Here is a 16,762-nt window from a genome sequence, read left to right on the forward strand (position 1 = left end):
CTGACACCAACTGGGTATCCAATAATTCAATTCAATGCTGACACCAACTACCCAGAGTTATCGCAGACGCCATAAGTTAAGGGCTCAATCCTACAAGATGCCTCCACTTTAGACACCAGCAGCAAACGGCGTTCCCCAGGCAACCCGTACTTCTGCCTGACTACAAATTTCAAGGTTCTCGCAACCCCCAATCAGGTTCTATAATTTGCTAGAACGACTAACAGAACTCAGGAAAGCTCTCTACTTCCCATTACAGTTTTACTACGAAAGATACAACTCAGGAACAGCCAAATGTTAGAGATGCTTTGGCCAACAGATGGAGGGATGGGAGGGCCCAGAGCCTCCACGCCCTCTCCAAGAGTGCCACCCTCCTGGCACATCAATGTGTCCACCAACCTGAAAGCTCCCTGAGCCTTATTGTTAGAGAGTTTTTACAGAAGTTTCATTACATAGACATGATTTACTAAATCACTGGCCATCGATGATTGAACTCCATCTCCAGCCCCTCCCTTCTCCCTGGAGGTTGGAGATGGGGCTGACGGTTCTAACCTTCTCATCATATGCTTGGTTCCTCTGGTGACCGGCCCCAACCCTGAAGTTATCTAAGTAACACCACTCCTCTCCAGCCCCTGAACCCCCATCTTTAGTCATCTCAGTAGAATACAAGAAACTCTCCTATCACTATAGAAATTCCAAGGATTTTAGGAGCTCTGTACCAGGAACCAGGACAAAGACCAAATATATCTTTTTACCATGCCACAGCAGCACATTTTACCACAGTGTCTGGCAGATAATAGACACTCAATATTTGCTAATGAATGATGCAGTCTCTAGTGGGCCATTCTAGAGTTCTTTCTCCTTTCCTTCCTTCCTTTTTAGAGATTACTGAATTTTTTTAAGCCAAAACTATACATGGCTTTAAGATTCTCCTTCCCTTCTACCTGGACAATCTAGAGAAGACAACTCTGACTGGCTTCCAGGATTTCACAACTCTGACATCCCAGGCACAGGCAGATTCAAAGGAGTACTATTCACAAAAGATTTTTAGAGATGGAAACTAAATTATTGATTTACAATCTGCTCCAGTCTCCTCACAGTTTCATCCCTTCATTTTAACTTCACAAACAACAGATTCTGATGTTCTAAATAGAAGGAAGAAGCTGGGATTGGACATTTGCTGAGGATGGTAGGATATTTTTGCTTATGTCATATGTTGGACATCGTGCCACCAAAAGGACTTTATATTCTGGATAGTTCCCCAGTGATTTGAGTCCCACCTTATGCTTTTAAAATCCCAAGTGATCAGCACTTTACATATCATGGGGAAAACTGGATTTCTACCAGGAGACAATTTGGATCCAGGGATGAAGAAAATACAGAATGTAGCAGGGCTATTCTAAATCCACTAGCAGAAAAAACAAAAGTGAAAAACAAACCTAGGCCCATTCAGAGTTAACATGCCTTGAAAATATGATATGAAATATAATGAAAGTTTAAATGAGAGATGAGGGGAAGGGTGTTGAAGTTTCCTATCCATCAGCAGATCTAGCTATCAATCTGATGGACTAGTAAGGCTTCTCTATAGTTAGTAGTGGCTTCTAATATAACAAAAATGAGCCAAGCTCTAGGACCAAACTCTCAATGCTCACCCTAAACAGTTATCCAAGTGCTTGATATGGTCCTTTTGGGAAATATTTTTAGCCCTGCTCACACATCTATTGCCCACCTTTCTGTGGAAGTAGGGTACACTTCAACCTGAGCAAAAAATACAAAGGGCACTCCTGAATTTCCTCAGCTGAGTGTCTTCTCTGGCCAATACATCCTCTGTACCTGTGACACCTCCTTTGATCAGCAGCACAAAATATCATCACCCTAGGCACTGATCAGAAAATGCATCCAAGAACAGATTGTGATATATGGCTTGCAAATGTTTGCTCTAGCAAACTGATATTGGAAAGAAATGCCTAAGGCAGTTGTTCTCAACCCAGCCTATCATTCTAAATAACCTAGGGGAAAGGGTAGATGGGAACAACCAGTGGGTCATTTAAAAAAGAGACAGTGAGAAGGAACTGAATGGAAACCTGGACCCACTCAAGATGCGTGGAATCATATCTGGAGGTAGGGCCCAGGTGTCTTCTTTAAGCCATGCCCCCCATGGAAGAGGCACACTAATTTATCTTTTCTTATCTCTAAACAATACTCACCTGAATTGGGTACACTGGAATTATATGGGGAACTTTTTCAAAATATATATGTCCAAGACCTTCCCTACCCACCTGCCCACCCACCCCACAATTAACAAACCTTACATGCTGGCAACCTCTGCATTTTGTACGAGCTCACCAGGTCATCCTGATCCTCCCCTCCTCCCTTCATCTGGCCCCATCCCCAGTCGAGATCCACTGAGTGCTAGTTCTCTATTACATTCAATTCGTAGAAAGAAATATATTTGGGTCACATATCTTAATTCCCTGTTGACATACCTTACTGGAATTAATATTTAACAATACACACTTGACAAATCAGAAATGGCTTATAGGGGTTATCTACTTGAATTCTACATTGTTACACCTTCTGGAAAATATATTTCAATCGTCTGATACATGACCCAAAATGCATTACATAAACCCTTCACAAAATTCCATGTCTGACAAGAGATGGTCCCCCCAGCAGGCTATGTCTGTCTTCCTACTAGACAATGAAAATGAGATAATACAAAGCATTTGCCTGGGTGTCTCAGCTGCTAAGCAACAAGCTTTTTTTGCAGTAACTGTGTATATTGGTGAGGATCCTTAGAAATGGCTTGTAAGATAGTGTTGTCCAATAAAACTTTCTGTGATGATAGAAATGTTCTATATCTACCCTGTCTGATTTGGTGGCCAGTAGGCACACGTGGCTGGCTAGAGAGCCCTTTAAATGTGACTAGTGTGGGGCTGGCCCAGTGGTGCAGCAGTTAAGTGTGCATGTTCCACTTTGGCGACCCGGGGTTCGCTGGTTCAGATCCTGGGTGTGGACATGGCACCACTTGCCAAGCCATACTGTGGTAGGCGTCCCACATAGAAAGTAGAGGAAGATGGGCACAGATGCTAGCTCGGGGTCAGTCTTCCTCAGCAGAAAGAGGAGGATTGGCAGCAGTTAGCTCAGGTCTAATCTTCCTCAAAAAAAAAAAAGTGTGACTAGTGTTACTGAGGAATAAATTTTAAATTTTATTTAATTTCAACTAATTTAAACAGCCAGGTGTGGCTAGTGGCTATATTGAACAGCACAGTTGTAAGGCCACTTTTAACATTTAAACTTATAGTTAACACATACACATAAGTAAGATGATATAAAATTTCTATAGTAGTTTCAACTTGGGTTCAAATGCTATGTTTAAATTCTAAGAGTGTCATTGGCTTCTAGTAATATCATTTGAAAGGACTTGTGCATATCCAAGGTTGACTGTAGAAACTTGGCTGCTCTCAATAAAAAGGAGAAGACTCGGTCATCTCTCTGGAGCAGCTGGATGTAACTGGATGTGCCCTCTGGGCTGGGCTGTTACAGTTAGAATTGCTGAGACCTGATGACAGAATCACTGACCTTCCTCTGAACAGTGCCACCATAGCCCGCTTAAATGGCAGGGCGGTAACCTTTACTCTCCCCTCAGCTAGAGACCCTCCCCTGACCCACCCCCACCTGGTAAAAGGAGGACAGGAGGTGGCTTTAAGGCTTGCTTCATTAATTCACACCTAAAGAGTGTGCTCTCTTTTCAAGAAAGGGCCAAATGCATTTGCAGGGTTTCTCAACCTCGGCCTATTGGCATTGGGGCCCTATAATTCTGTGTTGTGGGGGACTGTCCTGTGCGTTGGAAGATGCTCAGCAGCATCCCTGGCCTCTACCCACTAGATGCCAGTATCCTTCCCCAACTCTCCCAGTTGAGCCAACCAAATATTTCTCCAGACGTTGTCAAGTATCCCCCCAAATCACCCCCGGTTGAGAACGGCTGATCTAGACAGTAAGTTCTCAGACTCTGGAATAGATAAGAAAGGAGATCAATCTTGGCTTTTTTGTTTTATTTTTTTTTAATCTCTAGTACCTCACAGATGCCTGGTATGTAATAGACACTCAGTTAAGCATTGTTTGGATGAATGAATAAAAGGCCACTATTAATTTTTAACTTTTTAAACATCTCCCTCAGTGCCTAGGATAGTGTAAGACTCAACAAATACTTCCTGGCTGGTTAACATTCTTACAGATTTCAAAAAGCGGGAATTCCTACTAAGGACTATTTCTGAAGAAAAAGGAAAATAAATCTTTTTCATACCTTCATGTGCATGAAGCAATTTCTTGGCCTGTTAGGGTTTTAAGCAAACAGCGTACGTCTGAAAAATATAGTCTCACCACCTCCAAATTAGGTACCGTAATTATCTGGGCATGAGAAGCAGGGCTCCGTTCCTCTTAGCCTCTGTCTCTGAACTGAAGTTTGTCTGGGGGCTGGGTCACTAGGACCCCTTCCTCCCTGACTGGTGGAGCCAATCATCTCCAGCACTGGATGTGGTCCCCAGGTCCCCCGCATGGGAAAATAGACAGCTTGGTTGAGTTCGCAGTACCTGAGCCTTTAAGCTGCATTTGCCAGGATGTGATACTTTTATCTCATTTGTGACAATCAAACCCCAGAGAATAAGCCTACTATCTAATTAAAGCCAAGCCTTTGCACCTAAAGCTGGGGGGATGTTTTACCTCTGCGTACGTAAGGCACAGCACTGCAGAGAGAAATGAAAGGTGTGCCCAATGGAGAGATTTAAACCAACAATATGTTTAGCATAGTCTGCCCTCCAACTATTTATGATATTCTAAGCTTTTTGGACAAGATTTCTTATTTAGTGGAAATTATCACTCTTTAAGTTCCCTATCACTGATCGTACATTTAAAGAACTGCTGTATTCAAACAACCAAAATCATTAAGTCACACTGCTATTTTACTAAGGACAAGGTCAGATTATTTATTATAATTAAACAAGTAAAGGAGAAGGAAGAAAAAGCAGCTTGTTTGTAAAAACCATCCCTACCCTTAGAGCAGTGGTTCACGGGAGACTTATGAGAATTACCTGGGCAGCTTTCTAAAGTCTCGAGGGTCAGGCCACACACCAGACAAACTAAATCAGAATCTCAGGAGTGTACCGGGCATTGCAAATTCTTTTAAATAAATGCTTTATTTCAGAACAGTTTTAGGTTTATGGAAAAATTGCAAACAGAGTACAAAGATTTTCCATATACCTCACATCCAGTTTTCCCTATTATTAACATCTTATATTAATATGGTACATTTGTTACAATTAATGAGTTGATATTGACACATTATTAACTAAAGTTTATACTTTTCTCCTATTTCCTCAGTTTTTTCCTAATGTCCTTCTGGTATTCCAGGATCCCATTTAGGATACCACGTTACATTTAGTCGTCATGACCCATTAGGCTCTTCTTGGCTGTAACAGTTTCACAGACTTTCCTTGCTTTTGGCGACCTTGACAGTTTTGAGGAGTACTGATCAGACAGTTTGTAGAATGTCCCTCAGCTGAGATTTGTCTGATGTTTTCCTCATGATTAGACTGGGGTTATGTGCTCTGGGGAAGAAGACCATAGAGAGAAAGCCATTCTCATCTCATTAGATCAAGGGTACGTGTATCAACACGTCTAATCGCTACTGAGGTTGACCCTGTCGCCTGGCTGAGTTAACGTTTGTCAGGTTTCCGCAGTACAAAGTTACCCTTCCCTCCTCTTTTTCATACTGTGCCCTTTTGAAGGAAGTCACTATATTTAACCCACACCTAAAAAATGAGGAGCTATATTCCACTTCCCTGACAGTACAGTATCTACATAAAATTTTTAGAATTCTTTGGTACAGGAAATTTGTCTATTTTCCTCCATTTATTTATTCAATAATTTATTCATATCAGTATTCATATTAGTATCATTTATTTATTTTCTACTTTGGGTTTCAATCCAGTATTACTTTACTTCGTTGCTCAAATGTTCCAGCGTTGGCCATTGGGAGCTCTTTTAGTTGGCCCTGTACCCCTTTTACATCCCCCCATCATTGTGTTGTTGTTTTCCTGAGCACTTTCTTACTTCTTGGCACTATAAGATGCTCCATACTCATCTTCTACATTTTCTACCCTAGTCCTAGAATCAGCCATTTATCCAAGTTCTGGTTCCTTTTGTTTTAGAATGATAATAGAAACCAAGATCTGGGTGCTAGGTGTGCTCATTGCTACAAAGGTGTCATTGCTTCTATGCCCTCTCAGTTGACAGAACAAGGAAATGTGTGTGTATATTAACCCGTGTATATACATATATCTAAAAGTATTTCTGTATGTAACCATCTGTATTTGTATTAAGCTAACATGAGTCCATATTGATTTCTCCAACTCTAATCCATTACCACATGGATGATTCCAGACTCCTCCTCTTGATTATCTGTAACCTCTCACTCCAACAGTAAGAAACTTCGCTCGCACCATTGTCCATCCATTCACTTAACTGTTGAATTCCAGTATGAATATAAAGTGGTATGCATATACAGTGCAATACAGTAGAATTGTTAACCCAATGCATACAACTTTATCAACTAAACTACAGTGCTTATGTACAGTTCCTTTTGCCTTTAGTCTTATAGACTCTACTCATTTCCAAGGTCACTTAGGTCAGTACCCTTTCTCTTCTCCATTTTTCAGTGAGGTTGTTTCACACATGTGTAACACAGTTATATTGTTTTGTCACAATTCTACATTTCACCCTGGGATCCCTGACCTACTAAATGATTTTTTTAAGATTTGCATACACTAAAGTTCACTCTTTGTCCTATCAAGTTCTATGGGTTTTGACAAATGCACGATATCGTGTGTCCACCATTATAGTTATCATCAGAATAAATTCATCATCTTAAATAATCTCCTGTGCTTCATTTATTCAACCCTTTCCCCCTCCCCTGAGTCCCTGATCTTTCTACCATCTCCCTAGTTTTGCCTTTTCCAAAATTACATATAATTTGTATCAAATAATACGTAGCATTTTCATATTGGCTTCTTTCACTTAGCAAATTGCATTTAAAATTCATTCATGTTTTTTTGTGGCTTGATAGATCATTTCTTTTATTGCTGAATAATATTCTATTGTATAGATGTACCAGAGTTCATTTATCATTCACCAACTGAGGGACATCTTGGTTGCTTCCAATTTGGGGAATTATGAATACAGTTGCTACAAATACTCACATGCAGGTTTTTTGTATGGATATAAGTTTTCAAATCAGTAAATATGTAGTAGTGTGACCACTGGATGGTATGATAAGACTACATCTAGCTTTGTAAGAAACTGCCAAACTGTCTTCCAAAGTGTCTGGACCATTTTGCATTCCCACCAGCAATGAATAAGACTTTCTTCTTGCTCCATATCCTTGTGAGCAATTGATGTCATCAGTTTTTTAAATTTCAGATATTTTAATAGGTATATAGTGTGGTTATTATTGTAATTTTCAATTCCCTAATGGCAAATGATGTTGAGTATCTTTTCACATCTGTATATCTTCTTTGTGAAGTCTGTTCGATCTTTTGACCATTCAAAAATTTTATTGTTTTTTGACTGTCCAATTTGAAGAGTTCTTTGTATATTTTGGATGTAAGTCCTTTTTCGTATATGTATTTGTAAATGTCTTCTCCAAGTCTGTGGCTTGTCCTTTGATTCTCTTAATAGTGTCTTTCACAGAATAGAAATTTTTCACTTTAATAAAGTCCAATTTACCAATGTCTTCCTTAATAAACTATGCTTTGGGTCATATATCTAAAAACTCATCATCAAACCCAAGTTCACATAGCTTTTCTCATACGTTTTATTCTAACAGTTTCACAGTTTTCCATCTTACATTTAGGTCTATGGTCCTTTTGGAGATCATTTTTGTAAAATGTAAGGTGTAGGTCTAGGTTCATTTTTATTTTACATATGGACTTCCGATGTTCCGGCACCATTTGTTGAAAAGTTTTTCCTTTCTCCATTGAACTGCCTTTGCTCCTTTGTCAAAGATCCGTTGACTATATTTGTGTGAGTCTATTTCTGGGCTCTCTATTCTGTTCCATTGATCTGTGTGTCTGTTCTTTCACCAATGACCACTGTCTTGATTACTGAGGATTTACAGTAAGCTTTGAAATTGAGTAGTGTGACTCCCCCAACTTCGTTCGTTTGCAGTATTGTGTTGGGCATTACTATTTTTTTAAAGCTTCCCAAATGATTTCAATGTGTAGCCAAGGGTACGAATCACTGCCTTGAAGGCAGCTGGGAATGGAGGCAAGAAAGTGGATTTTAAGGTCAAGCAGCCCTTTGTTCAAATTCTTGGTCTATAGGCAAGCAAAATCTTGAGGCTTCAGTTTCCTACTCAGGAAATAGGAGATTAAAATTTTTACTGGCAGGCTTGTTGCAAAAGCAATACCTTGGAAGACCCCAGCATAGGGAGGAGCATGTGGCAAGTGACCAGTCAAGATGACTTCCCTCTTCCCCACTTTGGACGCCTTCTTGACTGTTTTCTTAGTGTACTCTTTGACCATTTTATTCCAAACGTTATGAAGGAGTGGCATAGTTATTATTAAGAAATATCTCCTAAAAGATGCATAAACATGCAAGATGGGTTATAATCCAGAGTTTTGCTTCTCCTGGAAATTGGCTGCCTAGAATAAAGAAATAAGCCTGTTTCACAGTCTCTTAGAAGGAAATGATTCATGTTGAGCCCATGGGGAATTAATATTCATCTATTTAAGAATTTGAGGAAGGGATGAGAAATAACTGACTGCATGGAAACAACAATGACAATGAGTAGCAAACAGCACAAATCATAAAAAAAGATAATGGTGAAAAAAGTGTTGTGTTTTGTTTGTTTTTTTAATAAGGCAAACAGGAAAATGATCAGGAAGGACTTTTTTTGAAGCAACAATAGATTTTCTTATGACTAGAGCTTTGTACTTTTAAAAATTTAGACCACTGTTTCAGTACACATTTACGTAAGTGAGATTGTTAGGTAAAAAGTAAAGCAGTTTGAAGATGTTGGTATAAATGTCTTCTTGCTTTCCAAAAACCCATCCTTCATTCTACAGAGTAAAAAAATACATATATAAGCAAACACGCAAACAAAAACAACAATATAACTAAAAGTCAGAAAAGGTAGAAAAAAGAGAAAAATAAAAGAACTGGATTTATGGAGTGTCTTTATGCTCCAGGCATGCTAAGAATTAAACACATTTAAATTACTTAATCCTCATGACAAATTTAATACCATTCTCACTTTATGGATGTGAACTGAAGTCTCAGGAAAGCTAAGTAACTTGCCACAAAGCATACAGTTCACACAGAAGAGCCAGGCAGCCAGTGTGCCTCAAATCCGAGGGCTCTAGGCCCATCTTGAAAGTCATTGCACCATCATGCTCTGACTCTTAAATTTCTGAAAAGGAAAAAGGGCATGGGCAAGTTGTTAATTCCCCCAAAATATCCCCAAAGTTCCTAGATCTTTTATAAACTGAATCCTAAATTCTGCTTCTTTTCCTGTATGGGTATCCTAAGAATTCCGGTACTGCCGCCTTGAGCAGTTCTGAAAAGAAAGAGATCTTTCATTTCTTGCAGAACACTGACAGGCACATTTTCACAATGGCCTCCTCAAGACAGGAACCCTCATCTTGCATCTCCCCAGGAGTCATTAGTGACCCCCAGAGCCCTCCTTCCCCGATTTCAAAAGATCTGCCAGCCCGGCAGCGGTGGCAATGATGAGACTGGGCCATCGCGTAACAGATATTGATGACTCACAGCAGAGAGGAGCCGGGTCCAGCTGTGCCTCTCCCTCTTGCTGCAAACATTAAGCCAAAGCAAATTCCTCACGATAAAATTGATGACAGAACTCAAAAAAAAAGGAAAATGTCAGAGGGTCAGAAGTGGTCACAGAAACCACTGCAAAACCCAATTAAAAGTTGGTTTTTCCAGCTTCTCCTGTCACAAATATTTTTGTGCACACTTGCCCCTCATTTCCCTGAGTAGAGCTGATAAAACATAAACCAAGAAAGTGGAAAACACTGCTCCAAGAGGGGAGCTAGTACAGAATTCACAGTAGCCGGCACAAAGCAATTCAGGAGTAATTGAAGATACTCTCAGAGAAAACAACCCTCTGTCGTGTAAAGTAGGAGGACACGAGGAAACGGTCACTGTTAAATTTTAGAGATGTTATTCACAAGAGAGACATATGGCTGTCTCCCAACACGCATGCTGGGAATCCCATGGGGAAGTGTTTTGGAAGTCATCTGTTTAGGGTCTGTCTGACTCTCCATTTTGCAAGTCGAGAAATTCAACTTTGTCCACTTACCCAGCGCTACTCAGGTCCTCAGGGACTTTCATGCTCACTGACATGTAAGATCCTAAAACACAAACGAGAATGCCAAGATGTGGGGGTTTTTTTCATTTATAATATTTTTGTTTGTATTTTTTTATTTATAATACTGAACAAAATTTCTTTTAGTTGTAATACTGCTATCAGGGAACCCTGTTGTGTCAGTTAGTTATTGCTGTGTGACAACCACGCCAGAACTCAGAGACTTAAAACAGTAAGCAGCTGTTTTTGGCCACACGCCCAAGGTCAGCAGGGCAGTTCTGCTGATCTGGACCAGGCTCAGCCGATCGCTCCCGGGCTTGCTCAGGCCCTTGTGGTCAGCTGGTGGTTGGGCTGCGGGCTGGCTGATCTAAGATGGCCTCAACACAAGTCTAGTGTTGTCTGGGGATCAGCAGAACAATATGGGTAAATGGGCCTTGTTTCTCATCATTGGGCTAGTTGGCCTGGGTGTATTCCCATCGTGGCTGTGAAGGGTCTAGAGAGAGAGAAGGAAGAAGGGTATTCAAGGTTTCTTGAGACCTAGACTTGGAACTGACAGACCATCACTTCTACCACATTCTATTGGCCAAAACAAGTCACAAGGCTAGCCTAGATTCAAGGGATGAAGAAAAAGACACCACCTATTAATGGGATGAATGGCAAAGTCACATACAGGATCCAGGAAGGGAACTGGTACAGCTATGTTGGGATCAATCTTCCACACCTCCCTTTCTCAAGCTCTTGGAAACTTAATTCATAAGCAGAGGTCGCTTGATGAATGAAAAATCAGGTATAACCGAATAGCATTCAGGTGTTATTTCAACCAGCCTTCAAAAGAACTTGATGAAAAACTCTACTTGCTCCAAACCCAGAATATACCAAGATACCTGATTGTTTCTTTCCCTCTCCCACCCCCCATCCAACACATACACATACACCCGCTCTCCCCCACTCCCACCAATGTCCACTTGGAGATCATCTCAGAGTGGATTCTTTCTGCAGATGCCTGCCACTAAGCCATTCCATTATGCACTGCTTTTTGCTGGTTTCACTCTTAGTGTGATGCCTGTTTCCATACATTAGGCTTACTTTCTGTGATCTTCACAACATGTAAAGTTTGGTTTGGTTTACATTTGGTTTCCAGTCAATAAAAACTTAATTAAATTTTTAAAGATTTAAATTTAAAACAATAGAATTGTTTCAAGAAGAGAGAGAAGAGAACACTCTCTCTTCATCTCCCACCCCCTCCAAAGGGGCATAAAGGCAACAGTACTCTGGAATCTGGAAGGAGAGTCCTTTCTTTCTTTTTTTATGCAGGGAACAATTCACCCTGAGCTAACATCTGTTGCCAATATTCCTCTTTTTTTTGTTACCTCTCCAAAGCCCCAGTGCATGGTTGTGTATCCTAGTCGTAAGTCCTTCTAGTTCTTCTATGTGAGCCGCTGCCACAGCATGGCAACTGACAGACGGGTGGTGTGGTTTCATGACCAGGAAAAGAACCCAAGCTGCTGAAGGGGTGAGAGCACCGAACTTTAACCACTAGGCCATCAGGGCTGGCTCAGGAGAGTCCTTTCTTTTTCCTCTCATTAGCTGTTGCTATAATAACCAAGAATTTCTGGCCCTGTGGTTCATAATCAAGTGAAGGAGCCCAGACGTCTGTGGGCCACAGGTTTATTGCACACATGGGAACATTTTCTGAACTATTCTGCAACCGAAATCTAGTTATTTTGCAGAAATTCATGGAGCCCAAACCCTGTTAGAGTAAATTAGCATTTAGGTATTCAACATGGCTTTGGAATGAGCCTTTCTGTAGAAATTAGTTATCTAGGTCGCTATTCCATTACACAGTGCCCTCCTTATGAGAGCCCATGGGGGAAGCTCTCCCTGATCTCGGAATGGGAAATAGTGGGCTGCTGCTTAGCACTTGGAGTGGTGTGGCGGCTGTTATTACAAATAATGTAGATCACGTAAAGGGAGGGCATCTCTTTCTTGGGGAAGGTTAGTGCCAAATCTGAGACCCATTTCTAGCAAATCTATAAGAACTTATGGTGTGAATTTTAGATATTAACCTCACATCTGACTTTGACTTATCTTTCTTAGTTCTATATTCTCTCTGTTCTTCTTTCCTCATTCAATTATTTTTATGTTTATTTTGTCCTATTTAAGATACTTATTTAGGCAGCCTTTTAGAACCTCAGAGAATAAGCAAACAAAATAAATAAATGCCAGTTTCTCAAGAAAGCTATAATTTTTTTTTGGAACACATAAACAAATCCTTCAATTTTATCTATTTTGATGAAACTTTTCCTTTCTGATTTCAGATACTGAGGCCTGAGTTGATCTTACTTCTCAATGGTTCATTATCACCTTTGGTCTAACAAGACCCTCTCATTTTCTTTCTTTTTTTTCCCTTTGTCCTACTCATATTCCTCACCTGCTTCAAGGCAACCATTCCAATGTGCTTAGTGTACGTCTTTTTGTTAGTATGTGTTCTTATAAAACACACAGTTTTACAAGCATGGTTCTTAACAGAATACAAATATTGTTATAAATCTCAGTTTGTTTCTTTTCTCATTCAGCAGTATGTTCTTAAGACCCTTATATTATGCTCTGTGTACATGTAGTCTGTTAGTTCTCTCTACTGAATTGCATGAATCCAACACATTTTGCCTCTTCACCCGCCAAACCGCCTCCAACTCCCGACCCCCACAAATATGCTGTGATGACAATCCTGATACAAAGGGTGAACACTTTTGACAATGAAAAGGGTGCTATTAATAATTCCACCGGACAACAAGGACACTTTAACTGTCCCAGGAAAGCTGAGATGTCTCATCCTCTTACTCAAACGGGACCCTTAACAACTCAGTCAGAATTCCTTCCTAGTACATATCCAGGAGTGGACTAGCTAGGTCGGGAAGTATACATAGACCTAACTTGCTATTACTACCAGAGTCCTCTGCAGAATTTCTACACCAGTTTACATTCCCATCAGCAGTGCATGAGGGTTCCCATGGTCCTACATCCCCACCAACATTTGGCATCATCCTAATTTTGCCAGCCTAGTACATGCAAAGTGATATCTCATTGTTAATTTATCTTGCATTTTTCTGTTAACTAATGAGATTGAGCATCTCTTCATACTCTTGTCAGCTTTTTGTATTTTCCCTTTCTGTCAACTTCGACTCTCATATCTTCGCCTCTTTTCCACTGAGGTATCTGTCTTATTGGTTTGCAGAAGATGGAAATTTTTTAAAGTGAGTACACATTTCTTTGTCTTTTTAAACAGTGCATAACCAGCACAACTATCCTTTCTTGCAGAACTAGGGTCATGTGTTAATGCGTATAAGTAACAAATGCTGGGGTTATAAGATGCTATAGAACCCAGAGTTAAATGGGTGCAAACCAATCGTTATGAAATTGTGCCTCCCCCGAAATGCATGTGTTGAAGCCCTAACCCCCAATGTGACTGTACGGAGATGTGGCCTTTAGGAAGGTAGAGTTAGATGAGGTCATAAGTGTGGGGCACTAATCCAACATGGCTTGTATCCTTATAATAAGAGAGAGACACCAAGCAGGGGGCACACATACACAAAAAGGGCCAGGTGAGGACACAGCAAGAAAGCAGCCATTTGAATGTCAAGAAGAGAGGCCTCAGGAGAAACCAATCTGCCATCACCTTGATCTCAGACTTCCAGCCTCCAAAACTGGGAAAAATAAATTTCTTTTGTTTAAGCCACTCAGTCTGGTATTTTGTTACGGCAGCCCTAGCAGCCTCATATGCCAATCAACATCTAGGAAACATCTTCACATTTAGTCATTTGCATCTTTCTCTCAAGATAAAATGAAAGATACCCACCTGTATGATGCACTAGACAATGTGAACTGGCTGTCTTGCCAGAAAATTATTTACCGTGTCAATGGCAAAAGTAGCCATATTCCACATGATTTCCTCAGACCCTAGCAAATCTTTCTTTTTAATGGCAGCTATCAATGTCATCGTCCTTAGCAGCATCTTCCAAAGCAGCACAAACAATAGATCATGGGTAATACCAGTCAACTTTTCCCCTCTTTTTTATACCTCAGCCTGCTTAGTCAATGGTTTGAGGGAGCACTATCTCTTAACATTTAAGAGTTTGATTGGAATTTCAGTTGAAGGCGTTCACTAGAAAACTTATAAATTGTTTATCCTCCAGGGAAATAACACTTCTGAAGACATGATACTGGAACAAGGATGGAAAATAAGTTTGATTTCACATAACACCAATCAAATTGACAATGGTTGCATAGAGTATTCCGTTGAGAAAAATTCAGGGGCTGAACATGAACCCAGTAGGTAAATGTGCTATGATGGATTAGTAATGTCTGCCCTGGTTCTGATGGCAGGTGGGACAGGCCATGTGTTTTCCATCTCTATCTGAATAGACCCTCACTCTGTTTTTAATGTTTGGCTATGGAAAAAAAAAATTCTGACCTAGGCATCCTTCAAAATTTCGTCTTGAATATTATAAGTCTGGAATTATCAGCTATAAGATGAAGAAAACCATTTTGTGATATCAGCTCTTAATTCCATTTCCTTAATCAATCAAAATGCTCGGTTACAAGTGTGAGTCAATAACAGTGGCAGCCTTCAGCACCTTCTACGTGCCTGGCACTGATGTGAGCACTTTATTAAATAACTTACACTACACAGAATCCCCATTTTACAAATAAGGCCACTGAGGCCTAAAGAGGTTAAGTAACTTTTCAAAGTCTTGGAGCCAATAAGCAAAGACTGAAACTCAGAAGTCTGACCACTCTTAAATATTATATCATTTTGACGCCTGTAAAAAAGATGATAAATGCCTTATCAGGAATTAATGCTATTTTTCGGAGTGAGCTAGCAATAAAAGTGATTCCTCATCCTTAGGTAAACTCATGGTACTGATGTGAAAATTAAAAAGAAAAAAATGTGGAACTAATCAGAAAAAAAATGTTGCTTATCTATCCATGTGTTTCTGGAATGTTCTGGAACATTTCTTCTGCCATGCCCTGTGGTAAGCTTTGTATAGATTATCTCATTTAATTCTGAAAACCATCACATGAAGTGGTTATCCCCACTTTATGGATGAGGAAATGAAGGCAGAGCAGTGAAATAACTTGCTCCCAAATCACAAAACTGATAAATGATGGAGCCAGCATCCCAACCTAGGTGATCTGACTCCAGAAGCTAAGTCTTAAAACCACTATTTACTTTGCATTCCAAATGAGCAAAATTTTACTTTAGGTGGTCCTCCAGGTCAGATACAGTAAAAATCTTAAACTCGTTTAAATTTCTTATCTCTTTGGGCACTTGGAAGCATCAAAACTTGCTGTGTGACACTTGGAATGCTTTATAAAAATTAATTACTGTGTCATTTTTTGGAAACCATTCAGGATATAGGCAGTGTTCAAGAAATCAGGTTTTTCCTCCCCTGGAAAATTCAGTGAATTCTTCTTCAGCTTCATGATTTCCTTTTGTTTTTTTTAACTTATTTTCCAACGTGATGTCCTCCTCTGACATCACCAAGTGCCCTAGAAGAAAATACATGTGGCTCAAACATCTGTGTTGTTCTTAAAAACCTTCTGTTTCTGCAGTTTACAATGGACCAAAGATACTGGAGGGCTCTATAAGTTTTGCAACTGGGGAAAGTTTGTCATAGGTTATGTAGGATAGTTTCAGAGATGATGCTAATTATTTTGCTGCTTGTAGGTTATCAGCAACTTGTATAATCCCAAATATTGTAATCAGTTACAAATCTGTAGGGAACTAGCTGCAAGTTGCCATCATAAATTCCCCCAGAAATTATTTACGATAATTAATGCAACACCATGTTACAGCATTTTACCGAACTGAGCTTATCTTGCTGGCTACTCTCTATCAGACTTCAAATCTCCAAGTTACCAAGTCTTTTAGAGAATCCCTTTAAGTTCCTCAGTGTCCTGTGACTCTACAGACACTAATGGGACGTGGCCCAACTCTTCACTAAATGGTGTCCTCTTCCACCACCACCAATGCCGGCCGCAACCCTCATCAGAGAGCTGACTTCTGGTCCTTCCGCGGGGTGCACTCCCTTAAGCTTCAGATACCTAAATGACCGTTTATCTTTTCCCCATTGTACTATTGCTTCATCTTTTCTTTCCTCTCTTTGACATTGTATTTCTTCTTTACTGTTATTTCAATATCTGCTACCTATAACCTTCAAGGCCGCTCTGCTTTCTCTATCTGCCACTCCTCACATTCTTGTATTTTCACTCTCTCCTCTCTTTTCTCTCCTTCCCCTCTTATGTATCTCATGCTCCCTGGCTTTGGGCTGAGCAGAGCATCCATTCCAATCAGCACTCATTCTTAGCTTGGCCCTATAGAGT

Source organism: Equus quagga, chromosome 6 (assembly GCF_021613505.1).
Source record: "Equus quagga isolate Etosha38 chromosome 6, UCLA_HA_Equagga_1.0, whole genome shotgun sequence".
Lineage (NCBI taxonomy): Eukaryota > Metazoa > Chordata > Mammalia > Perissodactyla > Equidae > Equus > Equus quagga.